The sequence below is a fragment of the Rhinopithecus bieti genome, unplaced genomic scaffold (assembly GCF_001698545.2).
Source record: "Rhinopithecus bieti isolate Rb0 unplaced genomic scaffold, ASM169854v2 scaffold_36909, whole genome shotgun sequence".
Taxonomy (NCBI): domain Eukaryota; kingdom Metazoa; phylum Chordata; class Mammalia; order Primates; family Cercopithecidae; genus Rhinopithecus; species Rhinopithecus bieti.
In genome coordinates, this window is record NW_016815391.1 from 12205 (window position 1) to 23316 (window position 11112).

The 11112-nt window shown below is 44.9% G+C and overlaps 1 pseudogene; it reads right to left on the reverse strand.

Annotated features, from left to right (window-relative positions):
* Positions 1–259: 259 nt before the first annotated feature.
* LOC108515934 (sal-like protein 4) lies at positions 260–9250 on the reverse strand (annotated as a pseudogene).
* Positions 9251–11112: the final 1862 nt, after the last annotated feature.

Sequence of the window (11112 nt, forward strand, 5' to 3'; positions counted from 1 at the left end):
TCCCTGGGCCACCTTGGAAGAAGAATTGTCTTGGGCCACACATAAAATACACGAACACTAACAATAGCCGATAAGCTGAAAAAAAAATCACAAAAAATCTCAGAATGTTTTAAGAAACTTCACGAATTTGTAATTTGTGTTGGGCCACATTCAAAGCCGCCCTGGGCTGCGTGTGGCCTGCGGGCTGAGGGTTGAACAAGCTTGGTCTAGACATTTCACTCTGTCTACGTTTCTTCTTCCAGGCAAGTTCCCCTTTAGCTTAGCTGACCACAATCTTGTTTTCTTCCAGGAAGTGAGGGAACCAGTGTGTGGGAACAGTCTCAGTAGCACCTGGTTTTTCTACATTGGCATTGATACCTGACTGGGAGCCATCCATCTTGGACTCAGTAGTGTTATTCACAGCAGAGTTGGCCCCCACAGAAACTGGGAGGGTGGGAACACCACCACTCTGGGTCATAGAGATCTTGCTAGTCTTCCTGGCAAGACCACTGATGAGCATGTTGGTGTATTGGTTCCACCACCTTCACTGAAGGGGCCAGGATTTCCTGGAAACATTTCTGAGATTCTTTCCATTACCTAATGGAGCCATAGTGTTCTCAATGGCTAGCTTCCTTCTCTGGTGTGCTGAGTTATTGTTTGCTCCATGAGTCATACAGTGGACCTTCAAGTTGCCTTTGGCGGTAAAAGCTTGCCCATGTATGCTGCGCACAAAAGGCTATTCTCTAGTGTGAGTCCACTTGTGAATCTGAAGAGCACTAGTGGACGAAAAGTTCTTCTCACACTGTGTGCAGCTGTGTTGCTTGGCCTGGTCAGTGTGGCTGGGCCACTAACACCAGGGACATGATTGAGGATCCAACAAATGTGCCAGTGAAAGTGGAGAGTTCCCTGACCCCCCTCACAGGACGTGTGACGGGTGTGGCTTGTCTGTTTGGTCGCCACTGCTGCTCAAACCTCTTACAGGAGAGGGAGTAAACAGACAGACAGGTGCAGGAGCCCAAGCGGGCGTGTGTTACAGTGCGCTCTTTTAGCCTTGCCATCTGCAGATGGCTTAAGTGTTAATCAGCTCAGTGGACCCTCTACCTTTCTGCAAAGGCAGAGGGCCAGTGTGACAGCTTTCTGTGTCCTGAGTTGTTGTCCAGAATCCTGGAAGAATCAGGTCACACATGGACTTGAAGTATGGAGAATGCAGGGTTTTATTGGGTGGTGGTGGTGGCTATCAGTGGGATAGATGAGGAGCTGGACAGGGGATGGAGTGGGAAGATGATCTTCCCCTGGAGTTTGGCCATCCAGTGGCTGATTCTCCAACCATCCCCAGCCAAACTCCTCCTGATGTTTCCTCTCTTCTCTCCTATGCCGTGCCATTCTGCCATTTGTCTGCTCATCTCCTCATCTCCTGCTTCTGGAGCCTCTGGTTTGGGGTTTATATGGGTACAGGATAGGGGTGTGATGGGCCAAAAGGCAACATTTTGACACAAAACAGGAATGCCTGTTCTCACTTAGGGCTGTGGATATCCAGGCTTGAGGGTGGGACCTTTGCTGGGGAGCTACCCTCTTCTACCCAGTGTTTCCCTGTCTCCTAGCTGTATCACCAGGAACTTCAACTTTTCATTTTTATTTTTTAGAGACAGGGTCTCTCCTTTTTGCACAGACTGGAGTGCAGTGGCACAATCATAGCTTACCATAACCTTGAACTCCTGGGCTCAAGTGATCCTCCTGCCCCAGTCTCATTAGTAGCTGGGATTACAAGCGCTGGTCACCAAGCCTGTCAAAACTTGAACTTTGACATAGGTTGACTGGGCTCAGAAAAACGTTGATGGGAGGTGGCCCATCTCAGTGTGGCTGTTCTTGGGGTGCTCAGCTTTGCCCCCAGCATCTGGAGACTTTGACATAATGCTTTCTGCTTGGCTACTGGCCAGGGAGCATGCTTGGAAGGATGTGGTTTCCACAGCATCTGGAGTTTGGCTAATAGTTCTGGTGTCCCATCAGTGAGAATGAGTGATTAAACTGTTGTTCTCCACTAAATCGTTTTTTCAGCTCCTTTGCCACTGCAGGCCAGAAGGAACAGGACCCACTTTCCTGGTGACTGCTAGGGAAGCCTTCATGGCAAACCCTAGGGTGGGTGATATTACGTGGATGCTAAGAAGAGGTATGAGGACCTTTGAGTAGCTACTGGGGGCATCCTGGATGCTGACTTTGTCCACAGTGGTGTCTTCTTTCAACATCATCATGGCAGATGGCACTTGTATTACCATTCTCACTGACCATCATTGGCTCAGGACCCTTAAAATCACTGGGATTCTCTGGCGGGGCCATGCTGGGAATCTGAGTGCCCACATTCATCCAAATATGTTGTTGCAACATGACCATGTTGGTAAATTTCTTTTGACTAATGGGGTATGTACTTATGGATAAGTTGGTTCAGTGAACCCTGAGAAGTGTCTTTATGTTGCCTCTGGTAGAAAAAGGTTGGCCACAAATTTCACATTGGATGGGTCTCTCCCCAGTGTGGGTGTGATAATGTATTTTTTTTCCCAAGTGAGAGCAAATTTATTAAAGTAAAGGAATAAAAGAATGGCTACTTCATAGGCAGAGCAGCCTTGAGGGCTGCAGGTTGGCTATTTTTGTGGTTATTTCTTAACTACATGCTAAACAAGTGGCGGTTGATTCATGAGTTTTCCGGGAAAGGGTTGGGCAACTCCCAGAACTGAGGGTCCCTCCCCGTTTTAGACCATACATGGTAACTTCCTGACGTTGCCTTGGCATTTGTAAACTGTCATGGTGCTGGTGGGAGTGTCTTTTAGCATGCTAATGTATTATAATTGGCATATAATGAGCAGTGAGGAGGACCAGAGGTTACTTTCCTCGCCATCTTGGTTTGAGTGGGATTTGGCCTGCTGCTTTACCACATGTTGTTTTTATCAGCAAGGTCTTTGTGACCTGTATCTTGTGCTGACCTCCTATCTTATCCTGTGACTTAGAATGCTTAACCTCCTGGGAATGCGGCCCAGTAGGTCTCAGCCTCATTTTACCCAGCCCCTATTCAAGATGGAGGCACTCTGGTTTGAACACCTCTGACATATTTCTCCCCTGCCTTTTACAAAGGAATCCTTAATCTATTATTATTATTATTATTATTATTATTATTTGAGATGGAGTCTTGCTCTGTTACCCAGGCTGGAGTGCAGTGGCGCGATCTCGGCCCTCTGCAACCTTTGCCTCCCGGGTTCAAGTGATTCTCCTGCCTTAGCCTCCCAAGTAGCTGGGACTACAGGTGCATGCCACCATGCCTGGCTAATTTTGTATTTTTAGTAGAGACGGGGTTTCGCCATGTTGGCCAGGCTGGTCTTGAACTCCTGACCTCAGGTAATTCGCCAGCCTCAGCTCCCAAAGTGCTGGGATTACAGGCGTGAGCCTCCGTGCCTGGTCGGGAACCCTTAATCTTAAGGGTTATAGAGAGACGAAGATCCATCTTCTGTAACTTCTTCAGGCTGTATTGGGCAATGATATTCTTGCCTACCTATTAGGGTCTCTTGTATTCAGGGTAGAGAGGAACTCAGTCAGAAAGTGTAAGTATGGTGAGGGCCATCCATAACTCTTGAGTTCTGACAAAAGGTGATATCTGTAATAAGTATTCAATTTAAGAAAATGTTGAGTAAGCTTATCCTGCATTCCTACACAAAGAGTACAACAGCAGTATGGATATGGTGTCGCTAGCTGATTCTAATATGTGCCCAGAATTAGAATACTGACCCAGATTTTTACATTACCTATCCCTCTTGTTTCTTCTGAGCAGCAGCCAGAGATCACTAGTTGGTTCACAGGAATAAGTACGGTTAGTCTAAATTGTGGGAAAAACTTAAAAACAACGAATGAGACTATAATCTAATAACAGGTGTATCATCGTTCTTGAAACAATTTTCTCTCTCCAGTCTCCCATTTTACTAAAGACAAATCATGGTAAGACTGATTTGCTTATTATACTTGGCCTGATTATTTGTATAAAGTGCAGCAATAATAATAATAATTGTTAGGTTTTTTTTTTTTTGAGATGGAGTCTCACTGTGTCACCTAGGCTGGAGTGCAGTGGCATGATCTTGGCTCACTGCAACCTTCGCCTCCTGGGTTCAAGTGATTCTTGGGCCTCAGCCTTCCAAGTAGCTGGGATTACAGGCACACACTGCCACGCCCAGCTAATTTTTGTATATTTTAGTAGAGACGGAGTCTCACCATATTGGCCTGGCTGGTCTTGAACTCCTGACCTCAAGCGATCCACCTGCCTTGGCTTCAAGAATAATTATTTTTAACTAAGCTTTTAAAATTGTCTTTGACAGAACTCTGTTCCATAAGGAATCTTAGATAAGCCTCTTTTTTTATATATATATGGAGTCTTGCTCTGTTGCCCAGGCTGGAGTGCAGTGGTGCAATCTCAGCTCACTGCAACCTCCGCCCCCGGGTTCAAGTGATTCTCCCGCCTCAGCCTCCCGAGTAGCTGGGACTACTGGCACGTGCCACCACACCCGGCTAATTTTTGTGTTTTTTTTAGTAGAGACGGGGTTTTACCATGTTAGCCAGGATGGTCTCAATCTCCTGATCTCGTGATCCGCCCGCCTTGGCCTCCCAAAGTGCTGGGATTACAGGCATGAACCACAGTTTTGGCCAGGTAAGACTTTTTTTTAAAGCCGAACCCAGCTATGGGTTTGTACGATCAAATACCTATGAGTTGGGTAAATTTCCTCTTCTCTTGAGGTCCCAAGATAACTTGGGGCTCCTGAGCCTGTTAGAAAGCAACATTCTTTACTTACCTATCAGGAGCCCTGTACAGGGACTGTGTAGACAAGGTATGGAGGCCAGTTTTCCCAAGGGAGGTAATGCATTTTGAAGGAACTTTGGCAGCTTAAGACTCGGTGGCAAATGAGACATTCACTGGGGTCAGAAGTGGTCTTGTTGCTGTTCTCTACCAGCTGCTGCAATTTCATGGTCTCTGACCCGGGCTTGGTGGTCCTACTCCCTTGAAAGCCGCCAACCCTTGGGGAATTATGGTTTGGCCCCACCCCAGGGAGTGTGGGTCCACTCTCACTTTCTGGAGAAGGCCCAGCAATGAGCTACCCATATGGTCATTGGGGTTAGCGCCCGAAGAAAGATTTTGAGATAGTTCTATGGAGGGGGTCCTTGTTACCAGGACAAGTTTGCTGTCTAAAGAGAGACTGGATTCATCTATGGGGACAGGTACAGAGAGTGCATGGGGTACCATTGCCTACCACCATTTTGGTCTGGAAGTTGGCAAACAGCTGGGGATTTGCCTTCATCTGGGGATATTGATGAAAGTGTACCTTCAGGTTACCCTTGGTGGTGAAGCCATGACCACACACAGGGAACATGAAGGGTCTCTCTCCAGTATGCATGTGGGAATGGATCTGCAAGGAGGTACCAGTCTCCCAAACCTTGCTACAGTTCTTACAGTTGTGCTTGTAGAGGATGGCCTCGTCTTTGGGTTCGACATACATCTCAGATGTTTGGTGGCTTATCTTTCTCTTTCTTGGATGGGTATAATGCCACAGTAGAGAAAGGACTCTGGAAGAGCACAGAACCCAAGCCCGAGGTAGCAAAGCACTTGGGAGCTGAGACACAATGTTCAGGATCACGTGTGTCCTATCCAGCTTCAGGGTGAAGGGTGTCAGCCATGGGGTCACAGAGCTGGCAGCAGAAGGGAAATTGGTGAGATAGCTTGGCTTGTTTAAGGTGTCCAGAGACAGACCTTGGCTTCCAGCTTTCTGGCTGAGCAAAGCCACAGCTGCAGAAACTTGCTTGGACATGTGGCTATCTAAGGTCTTCAGGGTACTAGCCTGAGTGGAGGATGTGGGAGGCCCATGAGTTCACTAGAATGCAGATCTGCTCAGTGAGCTGGATCTGCTGTCGTTGAAAAGATGCTGTTGGCGCTGGGCAGAGGGGCCAGCAGCACATATGAGCTCAACTGATTGACCACTCCCTTGTCTCCTTGTGATGCCTGAAGAGTCACATTAATATTGACCACTTTGCCTTTGGGTAAATAGCTTATGTTCTGGGGTGTGGATGGTAGGGCAGTCTCTGTCTTTAAGTGCAAGACAGACTCTGCACCCAGCTTCTCCTTTATGTCCCCTTAGCTGCCACCATTTTCCTTGGGACTGTCTCTGCTTGTACTGGGTGACTGGTGGCTTGGTACAGCTGTACAAAAGTCCTCCCTCTGAAGGCACTGGCTCTTCGCTGTCATTCATGGGGAGGACAGGTGGATTTTAGTGAGATTTTCTTATGTTCCAAGAATTCAGAGATGCTAACGAATTCTGCACAGCATTTCTTAGAGATGTGAGTTTCCTACCCATGAAGCTGCTTTACCATCACTTTGTCCTCATTCACTTCATCACCATTTCCTGGGTGGTTCATTGGAGCACCTGGCTTGTTAAGATGATGGCTTGGAAAAGGGTGAAAATAGAGAAGTGGAGAAATGGATGCAGGTTGGGTGGTAGGGGTAAGGAGAGTTAGAGAGAAATATAGAACACTAATATATCTTCATCTTGCAAAGTAAGTTGTTAAGGAGATACTATCTATGGTTGATTAAACAGAAAATATAAGTGGATATATGTTATTTAAAGTGAAAAAGATTCCTATTAGAGGAAATAAAAATAATGCTACAACTTTATTGGAAGGAGTGGATGGAAGGTAGGAATGGTGGAATTGAGCTTAATCCTCATCTCTGGCTGGGCATGGTGCCTCACACCTGTAATCCCAGCACTTTGGGAGGCTGAGGTGGGCAGATCCCTCGAGCCCAGGAGTTTGAGATCAGTCTGGGCAACTGATGAAACCCCATCTCTACAACAACAACAAAATATATACAAAAATCAGTCAGATGTGATGGTGCACAACTGTGGTCCCAGCTACTCAGGAGATTGAGGCAGGAAGATCACCTGAGCCTGGGGAGGTCAAGGTGGCAGTGAGCCATATTGGTGCCACTGCACTCCAGCCTGGGCGACAGTGAGACTGTTTCAAAAACAATTACTTGTCTCTCATAACATTAATAGATAATGTCAAAAAAGAAATATAAGCCAGGTGTAGTGGCTTATGTCTGTAATTCTAGCACTTTGGGGGGCCAACGTGGGAGGATCACTCGAGCCCAGGAGTTTGAGACCACCCTGGGCAACATAGTGAGATCCTGTCTCTATGAAAATTAAAAAAATTAGTCGGGTATGGTGGCGGTGGAGTGCCCATGTGGTCCTAGCTACTAGGGAAACTGAGGTGGGAGGATAGCTTGAGCCCAGGAGGTTGAGGCTGCAGTGAACTGTGATCACCGGCATGGGTGACAGAAATATACAGGCAGGGACAAAATATATATATATTTTAAAAAATTCCTCAAATTTGTCCCTGCCTTGGCTGGATGTGGTGTCTCATGCCTGTAATCCCAGAACTTTGGGAGGTCAAGGCAGGTGGATCACAAGGTCAGGAGTTTGAGACCAGCCTGGCCAACATAGTGAAACCCCGTCTCTACTAAAAATACAAAAAAATTAGCTGGGTGTGACGGCATGCACCTGAAATCCCAGCTACTCGGGAGGCTGAGGCAGGAGAATCTCTTGAACCCAGGAGACGGAGGTTGCAGTGAGCCAAGATTGCCCCATTGCACTCCAGCCTGGGTTACAGAGTGAGACTGCGTCAAAAAAAAAAAAAAAAAAAAAAAAAAAAAAAAAAAAAAAAAAAAAAATTGTAGGACTTAGTGATTAACTTAATACAGTGAATAAGGGAGAGGGAGGAGGCAAAGGTGATTTGAAGAGTTCTATCTTGAGTGATTGGGCGGATGTGATATCACAACTGGAGTAAAGAATATGGGGTACTATCTAGTTCCAGAGGGGAGATGATGTGGTGGTTAATTTTATGTGTCAACTTGAGTGGAACAAAGGATGTCCAGATATTTGGCTAAATATTATTCTGGGGGTGTCTGTGAGGGTGGTTGTAGATGAGATTAACACTTACATTGGTAGACTGAGTAAAACTGATTGCTTTCCTCAGTGTGGGTGAGTCTTTTCCAATCTGTTGGAGGCCTTTATGGAACAAAAGACAGGGTAGGGGAGAATTCATTTTCTCTGCCTGATTGTTTCTGAGCTGGGACGCTGGTCTTCTCTTGCAACTGAACTGGAATTTACACCTTGCTTCTCCTTGTTCTCAGGAGACTTGGACTGGAACCATACCACCAGCTCTCTTGGATCTCTGGCTTGCAGATGGCACATCATGGGACTTCTCAGTCTCCACCACTGCATGAGCCAATTCCTTATAATAAATCTCTGTCTCTTTCATTATATATATATATCTGGGAGAACCCTCAATAACCTTGACTAATACACAAGATAAATTCAGTTTTAATTGTATGTGAGGCACTGTAGTGGAGATACATACTAGATGTCCACACACAAGTGGGCAGAGGTCTGGGATCAAAATATCTATTTGGGAATCTTCAGCATATGGGTGGTAGTTGAAATCATAAAAGTGATTGAACTCTTCTGGGACTCTCATATATTGTAATAGGATCAAAGGTGGAAAGAATAGATAAACAGATACATGTAGGCTGGTTAATCTGATGGTTGGAATGTGGACTTCATATTCGAGGTACTTGGTGTGTGTGTGTGTATGTGTGTGTGTATTTGTTTATAATGAAGTCAATCGTTCAGTAATGTGCATGTAATAAATTCCGTAGTGTGTGTTGTTCAGTCACTCAACTAATTTTTAAAACTCTTCTGCTAAAGCTCTGAGTTGAAAGAACCCATGGTGGTATTGTTATACGTAAGTATCTTTACTTGATAGACCTCAATGATTACAGTCAGGATTCTGGTAGATAAATTGGGCAGATAAGATGAACTCCTAACGCTTCTCTGGTGCTGTCTGAATAAGGCCTGTGTCTGTCTGGCTGTGCCATACATTTTATTTTCTCTTTCATTCATTTGTAAGTCTCAGCAACAACCCCCTTCTCCAACACCTTGATGTAAATTGCCTTCATACTCTAATAGAACTTGAGAATGTTGATAAGCTCAAACTATGGTATCCTGATGTTTCCATAGTAACTAATGCACACCAAGGGGGAAAAGATGGAGAATAAATGAGAATAACATTTTAACAAGTGAGGGGCAAAGAGGCTTTAGACATGTTATTACCTCTTGTTTAGGAATATGAAAATATTCATCTCCTTAATAATGGGGTTATAAAAGTTGCTACAATGAGACTTGTCAGTAGCCATTTATATTTCATTTTTCTCTATAATCATCATCATCAAAAGAAGTTAAATGCTTCTCTGCCCAACAATACTGTAGAGAGTGAGTTAAATGGACATAGTTGCCATTTTGCTGTGAACCTGCAATCAGAATAGGACAGGATAGGCCAGTGTCTGTATTCTAGTCTCCCAGGCAGAGTTTTGACCTAGTGGATATTAGGAGGAATGGCGATTCAAAGAAGACAAATCAATGTTGTGGCATTTGTTTGCTTTGATACAAGACTTTACTAGCATCTCAGCACTTCCTTGGTTAAAGGGTGCGAGAATAGGATGCTGCTGTTTCTTCTTTCCTATTTCATAAGAAGGAGGCTTTCTGTAGGCCAGGAAGAGGGCACTCTCAAATAATCAAATTGGTTGGCACCTTGATCTGGAACTTCCAGTCTCCAAAACTCTGAGAAAATACATTTGCGTTGTTTAAGCCAGTGAGTCTGTGGCATTTGATTATGGCAGCCTGAGCAGCCTATACACCAGTCAGTGTACATGCACAACCAATTAAGCTATTGTTAGATAGGAACAGATTTAGTAAGGGTGAAGAGATGACTTTTTATTTTATGTATTTATTTGAGACAGAGTCTCTCTGTCATCTAGGATGGAGTGCAGTGGTGTGATCATGGCTCACATCAGCCTTGACCTTCCAAGCTCAAGTGATCCTCCCACCTCAGTCTCCCAAGTAACTAGGACCACAGGCATGTGCCACCATGCCTGGCTAATTTTTGTATTCTTTGTGGAAATGGGGTTTCACCATGTTGCCCAGGCTGGTCTTGAACTCCCTCTTGCCTCGACCTCCTAACGTGTTGAGATTATAGGTGTGAGCCACCATGCCCAGCCTGATATTTTTATTTTAGAATTAGAGAGATTAGGCCAGGCACGGTGTCTCATGCCTTTGGGAGGCCAAGATGGGTGGATCAATTGAGGTCAGGAGTTCGAGACCAGCCTGACCAACATGATGAAACCCTGTCTCTACTAAAAATACAGAAATTAGCCGGGTGTGGTGGTGCGTGCCTGTAATCCCAGCTACTAAGGAGACTGAGGCAGGAGAATCGCTTGAACCTGGAAGGTGGAGGTTGCAGTGAGCCGAGATCACGCTATTGCATTCCAGCCTGGATGACAGAGCAAGACTCTGTCTCAAAAAAAAAAAAAAAAAAAGAAGAGAGATTAAGTTGCCACAGATAAGTGTAATAACTGGTGGGATATCTATCTAACCTAGAACAGAAACACAGAGAGTAAAGGGACAGAAAGTATACTGAATAGCTCCAGGTAAGGTAGATAGCATGACTGGGATTCTGCTTAGCCTGATACCTTCCCCATTTAGAAGAGAAAGGTTAAAAAGCACATTCTTCTTCTTCATCTTCTTATTCTTCTTCTTTTTTTTTTTTCATACTCACATCACCTTTTGAAATTAGTCTTCAGTTTAGCTTTTGTGTAAATGAATTCAGAGATTAGAAACAAGATGTGTTGGGAGGTGCCAGTAGAGTGAGGCTCATCAGTGGGAATGAAAGCCAATTTCCTGGACTTGCCTGGGGAAGGTATATTAGAATGGGGGCCATTTGTTCTCAATGTTCAACTCCCACTTATCAGTGAGAACGTGTGGTGTTTGGTTTTCTGTTCCTGTGTTAGTTTGCTGAGGATGATGGTTTCCAGCTTCCTCCATATCTCTGCCAAGAACATGATCTCATTCCTTTTTATGGCTGCATAGTATTCCATGGTGTATATGTACCACATTTTCTTTTTTTTTTTTTTTATTTTTTATTTATTTATTTTTTTTATTTTTTATTTTTTATTTTTGAGACGGAGTCTCGCTCTGTCACCTAGGCTGGAGTGCAGTGGCC